Source organism: Camarhynchus parvulus, chromosome 3 (assembly GCF_901933205.1).
Source record: "Camarhynchus parvulus chromosome 3, STF_HiC, whole genome shotgun sequence".
In the NCBI taxonomy this organism is placed as follows: Eukaryota; Metazoa; Chordata; class Aves; order Passeriformes; family Thraupidae; genus Camarhynchus; species Camarhynchus parvulus.
Window position 1 is genome coordinate 16,799,095 of NC_044573.1, and position 14,972 is coordinate 16,814,066.

The following is a 14,972-nucleotide window of genomic DNA, read 5'->3' on the forward strand; positions in this document are numbered from 1 at the left end:
AACAAACCCATCAAATGCCAGGCCTCCCTTATTGCTGGCAGGAGTAATGCACTGATGTTCTTGGGGGCAGCTCTTTCTATGAACCTCACAGCTTGAGTAAGGAGTGGGCACTTGCACTTTCCCAGCTGCTCAGAGAAGGAAGAGTTTGTTTGAAGAGCACTGCCAGCGAAAAGAAGTTTCTGTATGCTGACCTGCTTGGCAGTAGTATTTGGGTATCTATGTGGAGTCAAATTATCAGCACTTTGACAGCTGCCTAACTTCTTTTGCTCTTGTGGCAAGGTCTGAACATCCAGCAAGAGTACAGTAAAATTCGCAGAAGAGCAGATTCAGAGGGAAAAAGAAAAAAGAAAAAGATTTAACATGAAGGTTAACTCTACTGTAGGTAATAGGTAAGCAAGTAAAGTAGCTGGGGTTTATTATGAAATTTTTACTTAGCAGGGAACATACTAGGAATGTCCCCTGAGTGTGGATGATTAGAAAATGCACTGGGGCATGAGTGATAGCAGATGCACAACCATCCCTCCTTGGCTTGGCTGGCCCCTTGCTGTGAGCCTCTGGCAGAGGGTGCCTCTTTCTGCCAGCTCTTGCAAAGGGTCTGGTGCCTCTCTCTGCAGTAGCTGGGGCTGGCTGCTCTGGCTGGGCGGGGACTTCACTCGGCAGGCTGGAGTTATGGCTCAGTCGTTGGCACCTTCCTTTTTACAGATGAATCCTATAGAAACTAGTTTCCAAAGTTGAACCTCTGTAAGAAAGTGGATCTCTGTGAAAGAGAGGGTTTGGGAGCCTTCTCCCCATCCCACGTGTGCTGGGAAAATTTGTGGCTGGGAGTAGAAGCAGAGAAAACCTCAGTGATACACCTGGTGTTATTTTCCTCTCCTGCTGCTGTCCAGTGGTCAAACAAGGGAAGACCCTGGACTCGGTAGCAGCACCATCAACAGGAATGCAGCTCTTCCTCCTTGTTTCTTGGGTCCACTCTTTTCCCTTGACTTGTTTCCCTCTGTACTCTAGTTGTGCCTCTGTTTTGCCCCCTCGCCAAGGCTCAAATAAAAATAAAAGGAGTAAATTATTACTGTTTGAGCAACCTGCTTATGGCTGTCACAGAAAACCACCATAGTTTATGCGACATGCAGCACCTTCTCCCTTACCTCCATGCCATCCCTGCTCAGGCCATCTCTTTTCTTTCTTTCTTCCTTTTTTTTTCCCCTACTATTTTCGTTTTCACCCCTGCAAATGCCCGCACATGCTTTGTCCTATGGATGTGACCAGATAGGAGAGCTGCCTCGCTCCTCTTCCAGACCCTTGCCACATTTCAAGGACATTAGCACCCCAGAGTTACTGTGGAAGGAAGAAAGAGACCATTAAGAAGTGTGAAAGGAAGGGGACTCTGATGATAAATGGTGGATTTTCAGCTTTTTTTCCTTTGTCCTGTTGGTAGGACCTAAATGCTGGGTGGGTTTGCAATGATTTAGTGTTTCATCCTTGCTTGGGAATACTAATTAGGTGTAAACCTCTTTTAGCCTTTGGCTAATGGTCACTATAAATGAACAGCTTCCTTTAAAGTGAAAGAACATAAAAAAAGGTTAGAGGAGACCCTAAATTAATTTGTGCAGTTCCCTTTTTCTTCAGAAAGATAAAATGCATTTCTGATGGTTACAGGGTGGTTTTAGGTAAAGAAATGCAGACATCACCCACGGTCTGTTTACCTGCATATGCAGTATGAGCTTCTGCTGACTCTTAGCCGTGCTAGCACTGGGGAATGTAGAAAGACAAAATGAATCATTACCACAGGCATAGTCACTAAAAGCATCTGATGTACTCATTCAGTCTTTTTTTCTTTCTTTTTAACTCTTCTTTGCACATAATCTAAGGAGTTACACATTTTGTGAAGGGTTAAAACAGAAAGATTTGTGCATTCACTGCATTGACTCAATGAGTTCAGTTCTGTATGAACTTCAATAATTTGTAGAGGAACAGAATGGCAGTGGGAGTTAATGCTGCTACATTTGATGTTCTTGTGCTAGGTTTTCTGCCAGCTCCTTTTTTTTTTCTTCCTCTTCTGAATTTGGCCCTACAGATTCAACTTCTGTTTTATTGGGGTTTGTTGGTTTTGGCTTTTTGCTTTTTTTTTTACGTAGTGGTGTAGGTCACTCACCGTTTATTTAAAATTAGACCCTCAGAAACCTCTGTCTGAAAGGAGCGCAGATAAACATCGTCTGTAAAGAGTTTTGCACCTGGGACAGTCAGAGAAAGAATTTATCATTCCAAATTTGAATTACTTTGAAAATGCCTCTATCTTGGTAAGCATTCTTTGAATCTAGAGGCTCTAAGGAGCTGCAGAAACTAGTTTTAGACAATAGGCCCAAGCCCCCAAATCTGCATAGGAGCATTAATGTGCTTTACAGGTTGTATTCCAGCCAGCAAAAGCAGCTATAGGTGAATGCATTCATTTGGATGTCCATGTATTAACTCATGTTTTCATATAAATAAGGATTGAGATAGCTTGTTGTTGGTTTGGTTTTTGTTTTGGTCTGGTTTTTTTTCTGGTAATGCATCTGAGCATAAACACGTTTAACTCCAGTGACATGGTTTAAGTCCTGCTTAACATTGAAATGCTGTGCAACATCCTACATCAGCACTGTAGCCACAACACCATTTCCATTGTGTCCTCCCGCCTCAAACTCCTCGTAACTGTTGTATAATACTTTAATGCAGCAAATCTGAGCAGGAACATCCACTTCTAGAAGCTTCTGGTCACCCCACTGATGGTCTATCAAGCCTTTGGTGTCTGAGCAGGGTTGAGCAGCTGCCTATGCCCCCAGGTCTCTTTCCAACCTGCCTATGCACTCAGGCCTCTTTCAGGTTTCAAGAGTGTTTAGGAAAAGTGTGGAGGGCATCTGTGCTCCAGAAATGTATGGCTCCATGGAGAGCTTTGTAGGAGTAGGTTTGCTTCAGGAGAGGGCTGTAGTGTGTGCAGCACTCAGGGTAAGGCAGAGCAGTACAGCTGCTCCCTGGTGAACAAGGAGCAGGTGGTCCCTCAGCACTGGCGCTGTGGTGGGACCTTTGTGCTGAAGTGTGTGTGGCTTGCATGTTTGACAGCCGCACGTTGTTAAGATTTTCAGGCTCGTGTTGGGTTTGTGCTCAAGGCTGGTGGGTGGCCCAAAGTCTTCTGGCTTGATTGCAGAGACATCTGTTTACACCAGTGGTTAATTAGGCCTGAAGACTGGCCATCTCTCTATTTTTCCCCACCGTTTCTGTGTATTTTCTTGATTAGAACTATTCCCTCCTCAGCTCTAAAACAGAAGCTTTGGTTTTATCTGCAGATTTTTTTCCCCTTGATCCACTGGCCCTAGTATGAGATGAATATCAGGACATCAGTGTAGCCTCTCTTCAAAAAAGTAACCAAGTGTTCCAGAAAAGAATGACTTGTGCTTTTGATAGAGACTGCAGAGTGAGCACTGAAAGGGAAAGAAAAGCAGCCTGAAATTGTTTAAAACTCAGCTCAGTGCAGAGTACAATTCACTGAGTTACAAGAAGCAGGATTGGAAAGGGGAGACTGTTTTAGGAGCCTGTGTGCCTTACAGGCAGTGCCAGTGTGAACAGTCTGGCCTGGGCCAGGAATGAAGCACATCTTGCAAGGGATGCAGCCTGAATGGGATTTGGAAAGGAACACAGAGTTTTATTACAAGGCAGAAAGATGTGAGGAGATACACAGCGATGGTAGGCAGCCAGAACCTCTGTCAGAGGACAGTCTTTCAGCTGGAGCAAGGATGATGCACACCAACAGTCTCCAGAGGACTGGGAGTGCACAGGGAATTACAGAGGGAGGGAGTCATCTCCCTGCATGAGGAATGCAGCAAAACCTCCTCTGACTAAGCCAGCTAATGCACACTGCTTTTTTTTTTCTTTCCTGATAATCCTGTTCCATAACATTTCCTTAATAATTTAGTATGTGAAGAGTAGCCCTCCTGAAAAACATCTAAATCACCAAATCTTACATTCAAATGAAACCTTACTGTCCCTGTCGTTCGCACACACTCAGGGTTTTTATTTGGTATGGCTGTTTGAGAGCTATCCTTGAGTTAAGAGTTGGGTTTTTTTCCCTTAATTACTTAACGAATTTACCATGTGGCACAACCCTTGGTACTGCCAAGCAGTAGCTTCCTATTACTAGACTGCACAGGCCTGATCCTGCATTACCAAAGCCAAAAGCAGTATTTGGGAGCCGACATTTTCATCAAAATCTGTAGGAAGCTTAGAACAACTATACAAAAGGGGTTAGTTGCACTCAGAATATTGATTCATGAGCTCCCTCGTTTTTTGCATCGCTGTTCATTTTACCCAAAGAAGATCAACTGCCCAACTGGACATATAATATATGATACTGCATTAGAACTAAGGCTGCATTTGGTCATACTCATTAATTAAACTGATTTCTCCTGTAGGGTTTTTTTTTTTCCTAGAGAACTAACCAAGAATTATAATTAAGCATATTATGCATTCTAGGGAACGGTGTTTCTTCTACTGCCACAAACACATTAAAGGAGAAAAATATGAAATAAAGGAGCAAATGAAGGGGGGGAAAGAGCTAAAATTGGAGTGAGAAGGGGTGGAACGTTGCTTTGTTTGGGTTTTACTGACTCCTGTGCTTTAGGACACATGGGACAGCCATGTTAGAGTTGCACCAGCAGACAAAGGAGAAAAAGCCATTGAAATCCCAAGGTGCAGCTCCCTCCCTGCTTGTGTACAGGTGCAGACTGCAGTAATGCAGCACCCCAGTTTTTTACTGAGGATCTTGTTTTTATTTGTGGCTGAGCCTCACATGAGAAGGGCCCTACTCCTGGAGGTCAGTGCTGAGCCTGAAGAGAGCCTGCACGAAGTGTGAGCAGTGTTCCACCGTGCCTTTGCTTGCGGCATGCTTTCTCCTTACCCAGGAGAGCCTCGCTGCTCGGGTGGAAGGAGCAGCTGTGCTGTAGGCAGGCCCTTTGTCTAGCTTCTCCCAAGGTACCACTGCTGAGGGGGTCTTCATTTGCAAAAAGGTGTCTGCTCTGGGGGGGCAGTATTAGCTGTTTGCGTGCCAGCTTCTGCATGCACCAAAGCAAAGACATCCAGAGAGAAAATGAAGTTGTGTTGAACAATTACCTGATGAAATCTCATAGTATTCATACGTATTGCAATCAGAAAGGAAAAGGCCAAGGATGCAATTAGAAGCATAGGAAGCAGTTCACTCCCTCTATTTTTGAAGAATGCAAGGGATGCCAACATTCCAGCACAAACTTTGCCACTCTTTCCTAATTAGCATCGGTGTTGATGGGCGGATTACCTGGCAGTCTGTAGTATTTGTGATGAGTTGATTTTTGAAGTCCAGTGTCTGTTTCCCCCTTCCCAATCTTTGATTTCTGTTTGTTCATTTATTACCTTGTTCATTTATTTATCTTCAGTGCAGGGGTGGTTTTTGAATGATTCTCATGAGACCTGGTCTCAGTCAGACAGGCTTTGACCATCCTTGCTCAAAGACAGGGCTGCACTCAGGCTATGCCTGTAGCCCACATCAGGTCGGTGCTGCTGCAGAGAGACACAGCTCAGCTCCTTCTCTTTTACTGTGTCATCTTCACATGTGAGCAGCTCAAGGGCCTCTGTCAAGGCTACGACTGCACAGCTAAACCTGTGCTACTACTCCCTGGGAAGCCCATACATGCATGGTTCTGAAATGGGATGCATTTTGGGTGGCTCCTCCTTGCAGACACTCAAACTGTTCCCCCCTCCCGCAGGCTCTGGAAACCTCTCCCGACACACTTCCTAGCACAGCATTTTGTGGCTCCATTGCAGCCTGCTTCTCCTGCTTACTGAAGTGCTCAGGCAAACTGCATTTGGGTCTTGCAGACACCCTCTGGTCAGGCTTCTCCAGAGCTGCAGAGCAGAGTTTCTTGGCCAGAAAGGTCTCCCTCCATCAGGTGCGAGGCCATGTGAGGAGCAGGCAGCCGCGGGATGATTCTCCTTGCGTAGCCCAACCTCGTCCCGCCGCGCTGGAGCCTGGGCTGTGCACGAAGCACAGGAAGGAGCTCTATTCATATCGATTCGTATCGTGACCTATGCTCAGCTGGGAGTGCTTCTGAGTGTGCATGCAGGTTGTACTAGTTGTGTTCAGAGGCACAATCTGAGTTACAGCGTGACTGTAAACTCCTGCCAAGAAAGACTCGGGAGAGTTACAGTAGGAAACAGAAGGGGCGGTGAGCTTTTTCTTATGCTGGTGTAAAATTGGAGCAACCGAGCGAAGTCAGAAGCGTTTAAAACTCGAATGACACAGGCTCAGGCGTTTTACTGCCGACTGTAACATGGCAAGGGCTGTGCACATCGGGCTGGAGCCCAGCTGCTTATTTAGCAAATGTTTGTGGTTCTGCCTCTGGTGCCGGTGATAGCGTGCACACACCCAGGCACGGGCACTGTAAAGCTGCTGCGGACTTTGAGCTCCGGAAGGCAGGCGCTGCTCGGCTGGGCGCATCCACGGCGCAATTGCGCAAGGCCAGATCCCGCTGAGTTACAAATCTGGTGTAAAGGAGGGTGGAATGGGGCCCCGAAATTCATCAGTGAATCTGGCATGCAAAACAACCCCCAAAAATCCAAACAACCCAGCCAACAATGTGCAAGTATTACAAATATTCTGTGTGGCTTTCGAGTAGGTAGAAGCCCACTGAACAGGTATCACTCAGGCCCTAAAGAAGATGAACCTTTTCCTTTTATTTAGTGATTTTGTTGTAAAGCTGGTAATTTCAGGGAGAGATTTGTTTCCCCAGGGAGAAGGACCAAATTTCAGTGCCTTGCTGCTGGAAAGTATCCAGCCAGGGAGATTCTGGTTTTAATGTTTGCCAGCTCCTGGGCAATTCGCAAATCACTCGTCAAAATCTAGTAAATGGCTCGTGAATTGCTTTGCAGATTGGTTTAGGGCTAACTCTGTGCCACAGATAAGGGATGAGAGAGCTTGGATCTCCTCAAAGGAATAGCACGGGTGGAAAGGGAAAGGTATACTGAGGCCTCCAAACCTGCAAAATAAAACGTCAGTGTTTAGATCTGATGTCCTTTCTTTTATTTTTAGTGAGTTCAGCAGAGTGCTCAAGTGCCAGTCCTGGTGTTTTAACATCAACGTGATGGGGCCTTTTCAATTCTAATTTTAAGAATCCATAAAATCAGCACTTAGTCTCCTTTTATTTTGGCAGATTCGCTGTTTTAATGGTTTGGTGTTGTTTTTCCTTTGTGGATTTTTGTCAGATACAGTTTCCAGGGTAAAGAAACCTTTCTTCTAAAGGTATCCTTTTCCTTTTCGGTTTTCTAACTGCAAATGGAACTTAATTTCTAGTAAGACTATCATCTTGATTGATCACAAATCATTACAGACCGTTTTGAGCATAATACCTAAATGAGTCGTGGTATTAATGACTAATAATCGCCTTTATATTAGGTCTTAAAGCTTTATTGTCCCGAAGTACAACCGGTTTAGTGGAACATGAAAGGCCGGAACGATCCGAGATGCCTGCTGGGGCTACAGCCAAAACTGTAAGGTGTTTGAATCGCCTTTAACAGCGTCGGCTGGGATTACCGCCCCTTTCAAAACTCAGTCATTGAGGTGACTTAAAATAATCATCTTCTTTCCAGATAGCGCCTGGTGCCGAGCGCTTCCCTCCTTCCCCCAAGTCTTCGCGCGCTTGAACATCTCCGTTTGGCCTCATTTTTGTGCTTCGGTGGTATCTGCACAGCCCAAATTAGCAGCGAGGATTCCACGGACGGGGGCCGCCGCCTCCCTCGGCTCCCAGGTGAGGTCCCGGGGCGGGGGGCGGCCGGCAGCGCTCCGGGCTTTCTCCGCATCCCCCCCTCGCCCCTGCTACGCTTGGCCGGGCCGGGGGCTGACCGGAGGTGCCGGGGGGAGAATTTTGGGTTGTACCGGGACAATCCGGGGCCAGCCCCGCGCGGGGAGCAGAGCTGGCAGAGCCCCGTGCCCCGGCCGGGTCCCTGCCACCGGATAGCAGGGATACTTGTCATATTTGCGGTCGGGGCGCTCTGGCACCCGCCTTTGTGCCGGCCCGGCGCTCCCCGGGGAAGCCGCGGCGGCGGCGGGGGCCGGGGCACGCGTGGGCAGCGCGGGGAGCCGGAGCGGGGGAGGAGGAGGAGGAGAAGGGGGAGGAGGAGCAGGAGCAGCGGCAGCAGCCGCGGGGGTTGGGGGGGGGGGGGAGGAAGGCCGGGGCCGAGGCGGAGCTTTGACGCGGGCCGGAGGGTGAGGAGCTCGCCGGAGCCGCCCCTGTCGTCAGTGCTGGCGGCAAGTGCTGGGAGCCGGGGTTGGTGGTGCCTCCTCCTTCTCCTCCTTCCTCTCCTCCTCCTCCATTGTATAATGCTGCGTGATCGCAGCCGCCGGGGCAGAGCGGAGGCTTAAATCCTCACGCCGCCTGCTCCTGCCTCCTCCTCCTCTTTTCCTCCTCCTTCTCCTTTCCTCCTCCTCCGCATCCCACCCGGCCCCTCCCCGGAGCGGCGCGGCGAGGAGCGACATATGGAGCTGCTCTAGGGCGAGAGTTTCCGACCTCCCCCTCTCCATGCTTTAGTTCTCAGGTGGAGCTGCATGTGGTGAGTGGGGCTGGGGGGCTGCGGGGCGTCGGGGTGGGGGGGGGCAGGGGCGGCGACACTCCTGCACCCCCTCTGGCTTTGCGAGTCATCGGGGCTTGTTTTATCTCTACCTTTAAATTGGTGCCCGGGCAGAGGCGCCCGGGGCGGGGATCCTCCCCCTCTCCTCCGGGGTGGGGGGGTTCGTGCTGAGATGAGCAGAGGAGGGAGAGCGGCGAAGTTGACCTTAAAATACGCCCCCTCCCCCGCCGGTGCGGGGGGATCCCGAGCCGAAGCAGGTGCGGGTAGCTGGAATGTACTTTTCTATCGAGCTGGCTGTGCCGGCCCCGGTAGCGCGGCCGGTTGTGCTCTCCGGAGCCGGGCTCCCTCCGACGCCAGGACAGCCGCGCCACCCCGGTAAGTTCGCGTGTGCGCCGGGGAGCCCCTGGAGCCGGGGGCTGCAGCCTGGCTCCGTTCTCCCAGCGAGAGCGGGGGGTTCAGGGAACCCCGAAAAGTGCGTGCTGTAGTGCCGGGGGAGCTAAAAGGGCCTGGGGGAGACTTTCACTCCGCTGTAGCAAAGCTGACATATGGCTGGGCAGGACCCGGCTGGCCCCGCTGCCCGGCCCTTTTCAGGGGTTGGTGTTAGGGCTGGGGATTAGCCTGTCTTTTCCCTGAGCAATAGTGCGCATGGGTCTTCCTTGGGAGCACCGCCAGCGCAGAGAGACAGAGGCGTCTGGGGGGGATTTTGTGAGTAAGGTGGTTCATCTTTTGGAAGCGACGGCAGAAATGTATATTTATTAGGATTTTCTTCGGGGTGGATGAGCACTTGAAGAAAAATCCTTTTGCGGTGCCACTTTGATTTAGAGCGTTGGCTGCTTTACTCACATCAGGATCTGGAAAAATAAGTTATTCCTAAGCATGAAAATAGAAGTACAGTTACCTGCTGTCATTTCTCGCATTTTGTGAAACACAGCTGGAAAAGCCAGGGCCACTTTAGTTGGAAATCTATGGAGAGGCTTGTGTGCTGTCCAGTGGGCCCCTCGGTGGCTGATTTACAGCTGTGGGTCAGTTGCTGGTGTAAAATAAAGCGATTCTGCCCATTTTATCTCCATCCCGGGGGGGCTGTCAGCTTCTTCAGCCGAACTTCAGTGCAGCACGCCAGAGCTGTTGCGTGTGGCAGCGTATGCTCAGACACATCCAAGGCTCTCGGGAGCAGGGAAATCCAGGCTTTTTCATCTGGTGCCTGGTGCAGTCATCAGGGTGACTCTCGCTGCCGTCAGTGAGTGCTGGATTTTGCCACTCTAGAATGCACAATTGCTCAAACAACGGTGGGAGAGGGCTTGATTGCCCCAAACACCAGTTTTATATTTGTGTCTCTCAAATGAGTGAGCACTTGCAATGTGTGTGAGTTCAAACAACGCTTTCTAGCTTTTTAAAATCTGATCGTTTTAGGCGTGCATCTGCACAAGTGAAGGTTCCTGTGTCTTACGGACTTCTCACAGGGTACAAAATTGACAGAGGCACTTCAGTTTGCATCTAAGGGCATAGGAAGCTTTCACATGGTAAAACAAACTATAAAAATGAATTGTGTTTTCAAATGATTGCTATAGAAATTAGCCAACTGATTTAGAAGGGGAAATTGAAAGTAGCCCTTTCTGGCTGAAGTTAAAATGCATGCCTTTGGCATAATAGGATGGCATCTTTGGGCTCTGATTTAACATAATGAGCCGGGTGGTGGTAGAGAGAGGAGGAGGATTAGGAGTTTGTGCTGCTGGACAGGTATCCAAGAGCGTGTCCTTCGGAATACCTCCATTGTTCAGGCAAGTATTGCAGCATCCAATGTAACAGCTCTAGATATTCCTCCTCTCGTGACTGATCCTGCTTCCATTTAAGTTGGTAGCAGCAACCACCCACTCCTTTTCTGCAGGAACTGGATTGGACTGCTGAACAAACGAAGCTAGACTTTGTGCATATTAAAATGCTGCTTTGATTTTTGTGTCAAGCTGATTTCTTTTTCTCTGAAGCTGATTGGAAACAAACAATAAGAAACTTGATAGCCATAGGTCCCTCAGGTTTTGTCTTAAAGAGCATTAAATACATCTGTAGGTGCTGATTTATTAAGAGTTGTAATTGTGTTCCTTTATACACCTGCTCTTTTTTAATGGGAAAGATGAAATAAAGAGTTTCACAGGGGAAATAATAACATAAATATACCAAGTGCTCAAATTGTCTGCCTGAGAGGCATCAAGGACTTTGAGATAATGTCCTAATAGCAAGGAAACACTCAAACTTCATATTCAAAATTTTTTTTTTTTAGTTTCCATGAAGTACAGCAGATTTTATGCAGTATCTAGTTTGAAGGATTTTGCCATCATTCACACAAGCTGCTTTTTGTTTTTCAATAAATATTTCATTGGGAAAACATTTTTTTAGGAACTCTGACTTTTTTCACACTGATGTAAAGCACTCCTGGCACAGTTCATCTCTGGCAGTGCTAACACTAGACAGATGATCCAAAGTATTTGTGACTATTTTTGCTTTTATGTAACGTCTTAAAAGTGTAATCTGTCAAACAAGGAGAAGGCAGTACTTTGAAAGTGTGAGTAGTCTTCTGGTGATCTACTTCTTATAAGGGCCAGGTAGCAAGACAGACACCTCCTTTTAACTCAGCTCTGTAGTGTAACTGGCTCACAAGGAGACAGCTCCAGTTGCAGTGGTTCCTAAACATGCGCACGAATCAGTGCCAGAAATAGCAGCTTTCAGTTACCAAGTCCAAAGATCAAGATTGTTTCAAAGGAGAGAGCAAGGTCCAGCTTCAATGTAAGCAGGTTGGCGCTAAGCAGAGATCTTTAGTCTTGATGAATCTTTTGCTAATTAGTGGTTTGTGGAAGATGAAATTTGCCAATCTGAGCACAGCACTCATTTTCTTCAGGGGTGTATAATTGCATGTTTTCTGCCACTTCTTTTGATTTCTAAACTTTCATCAGTCAGAGAAACTGCTGTCATGAAGAGGTGCCTGTTTTCTGTAAATGGAGGGAGACTCTCAACATGCGTTAGTTCTTTAATTCTTTTATAAACAGAGTCAATTTTTGTGTTTGCTGTAGTGGAGGCTTCAGGTTTGTTCAGCATTACCAATGCAAACACAATAACAAAAATAAGATAACAATGCTCGGCTGTTCAACACAAGTGGGGAGGGCAAGGCCTGTAAATGCTGTGCTAACGTTGCTCCTGGGTGTGCTGAAGTGTAGCCCAAACTGAGGTCCAAGGCAAACGTGTGGCTGGGAGACAGCAGAGGTTTAGTGGGAGAAACAGGCTCGTGTGTGTCACAGCAGGGTCCCTGCCCTGTCTCTTGGCTGTGTGGGTATTAAGCTCTGTGTCACTGTGCAGAGTAGAAACTGCACTGCCACCACATCTGCCTCCCCGATGGCTCCTGGTGAGCTGTCAGATGCTGGTTGTCATTGCTGAGCAGCCAGGAGGAGCTGTGAAGATGTGCTGGCTGGGACATTCCTCCAGCACAAAGGGGATTTTCGGGGTGGGGAAGGCCTGATTTGACGGGCATTTCCAAGGGAGAGTTGGGGCAGTCTCCAGGGGTGATGGGTGCAGCCTCACAGCCTTCAGATAGGGCTTTAAGCTGTGACTAGGGGTGGGAAGGCTTGAAAGGACCAAAGAAACTATCAAGTCACCAGAGAGCAAGTTTTTGGTTTTCATGTGTCCCTTCTTTGAGGGTGGAGGCTCATCTAGCTCAGGTGAGACAGCAACCGCCACCACATCAGAGTGACACTGGATTCAGGCTGCTGTAGTGAAATTAACACCATGCTCAGAGCCCTGCACTAGGCGAGGTCAGACCACTGCTCTTCAAGTGAGGGGCCACGTTTGGTACCCTCCTCAGCTTGGTACATCAAATCAGAGGTGTTGCCGTAGAATGTGTGAAGTTCCCAACATGATCAGTGTTTTGAGTACCATTGGTTTTAAATTTCTCCTTAATATCACAAATTTCACCTTAATATCACCCTGGAATTGAATTTTAAGTGGCATTGAGTGACGTGGCTCTCAGTCTGTGTAATTATTAGGAGCCAAAACCTGTTTACTTTGCTTTCACACCAGTATGGTGTGAAAGGAAAGTAAACAGTTTGTTTTCAGTGAAGTTAGAATGAAAACTGAATTCTTGATATAGAATACAGAGAAGAGTTCAAACATGGGTTGTTTTCTTTTAATGTCATTTTGAAAACTGGGTAGTATATGGAAGTAGCAGAAAAAAGAAGTTCCCTTTTTCAAGGAGTCCTGAATTGGTGGAAAGATCTAAACTTGCCCTAATACTTCCTCAGATGTAACAATTAAAACTGTTTTTGTTGATCCCAGATTTTCCACCCTGGAAACCCTTGTACTGTTTGAACCACACTCACCTTTAATGGAAATGTGACAAGTATCAGCTGTTTTCATACAGTTTCTTATAGTAGCCTGCAACATTAGTCTTGAAAAACCCTCCTGTCGTGCCAGGCAGGCAATAAGGTTGAGTGAACTGTGCTATAGCAAGAACCACCCATGATTGGAGGTAAACTATGCGGATATATGTTGGGGTGGAGGTTGAAAGGAGCGTGGAGGGCATATTTGAAGCAGACTGTGCAACTGCTATAGCAGGTCTGACTAGTTTGAGATGCCTAAAGGCAGCTTTGTCTTAACTTCAGGTAGCTGCAAAATGAAATTTTAAGTCCTAATTCAGAAATACATCATCATCATCTTCCGGTGCCTCCACAAACTTTACTTTTCATGTGTTTTTACAGGCACTCTTTCTCCCTTGGAGAAAAGCCTTTAGTAGGTACACATCCACGTGCATGCATATCATTTGCATATTTTTCAAATATACGTTTCATCAAGATAGGAGACTAACGTTTGTGTGCAAACCACAGTGGTTTTTTTGAACAGTGGTGGTTACATTTTGCTTTCTCACTGCTCTGTGAGCCTTGTGTGAGACAAGCCACTCTATTTCAGCACCTTTGGCACAGCCTCATTTGCTGTGGGTCGGGTCTCATGCCTGCTCCTGGCCCTGTGTCGGAGCAGTGCTTTGGGCTTCAGGAGCCTGTGCTGTGGTCACAGGGATTTTGGCCAGGGTACTTCTATGTTGGCTGTTCCAGGGGTCCAGTAACCTGCTTGGGTTACCCTGCTGGGACCTGGGTCTCCCTTTCCCCCTCCTGTTCCATCTACTTGGCGAAATTGGCTCTTCTGAACAACCCTTCCACTTTCCTTCCCTAACTAAAGTGTTCCACAAATAGCTTGTGAATGAATAGAAGAGAGAGAATATTTTCTCTGTGAGTGACACACAGTGTCAAGCTTCCTGTCGCTGCTCTGCTTCCCCTTGCTGGCAGGGGCACACACGTGATGTGTGTGTGTGTGTTTGGATGAGGACTTTAATTGTGGGGAAAATCAGTATAATACTATCATGGGTGAGGTGAGTGGGTTGTGCCTGACTGAATATGAAATAAAGTTTCAGACATGTAGTTTCCTGAGCTGTTCTCCTTTTGTATTTTCTGCTCCTGATTTCCAAATTTTCTAAACTAAAATTTTAGTTTGTGGTTAAGTTTGTTTCTTATGTGTTAATTAAGCTGTCCTAAACATGCTTCAAAGTACAAACTTAATACAGACACATGTTGTCAAAATATGCTGTTACAAGGGTGCTTCCATATAAGTTTAAATTATTTACTTGAAAATTTCTAAATTACTCCACATAGAAGAGACGTGGGTCCCATGGTGGCTGTTTTGAAGAACATCTCTTTGGTGTAGTACTTTTTATTGTGAAATCAAGCAGGTACAACGAAAAATGGAATCTCTTTTGTCTCTAACTCATAGCTATTACAGATTGAGAATAGCTCAAGGTTGGCAAAGTTCCCTTTAGTCAGTTTTCAGAAGGCTCCTCTGAAACACATGTTGTATTTCAACAAATGCATGAGCTTTAGTGCACTGGACTGAAAGGGCAGCAGTTAGCATCTTATCCAGCATCATTTAACACCATCTGAGCAAACTTTCCTGTCAAATCTTAACTATGTTTTAAAAATTTGTTTTGTTTTCACTGGTGGGGAAGAAATGTCCAACAGCTTTTTCACTTCTTTAAGAGAAGCTTGCAGGGTGAGTGGGTTCTTTTTCATAGAATGTATTTGTTTGCAGGGTTGTGTTCCTTTCATTTGAGCAAAAATGTTGAAGACAACTCATGTGCTGTTTAAGCTACTTCAAAAAATGCCAGGGAAACACCTTTCTTTTCTCCTAACTCTCAGTAGTGCAAAACTGGTTAGCAAATAAAATTTGCAGGCCAGAAACTAATATGACTTGTCATTGCTGGGATTTGTATGGTGCATTTGCAGTATATATTTCTTCAGAGGATTTTTTTTTTCCTTTCTCCT

General features: G+C 46.8%; 1 protein-coding gene across 5 annotated transcripts in view; it reads left to right on the forward strand.

Moving 5' to 3' along the window:
* Positions 1 to 14,972, forward strand: part of SERTAD2 (SERTA domain containing 2) — a 74,646-nt gene that overhangs the window by 48,737 nt on the left and 10,937 nt on the right. For 2 of the 5 annotated variants that reach the window (XM_030944918.1, XM_030944916.1), the window contains exon 1: positions 8,271 to 8,604. The exons of 1 other annotated variant lie outside the window; for it this stretch is intronic. The gene's annotated coding sequence lies outside the window, so the exon portion shown is untranslated. Of the gene's footprint in view, positions 1 to 7,644; positions 7,803 to 8,270; positions 8,605 to 14,972 lie in introns of those variants that run through there. 2 more of the 5 variants (XM_030944917.1, XM_030944919.1) reach the window with 2 other exon arrangements.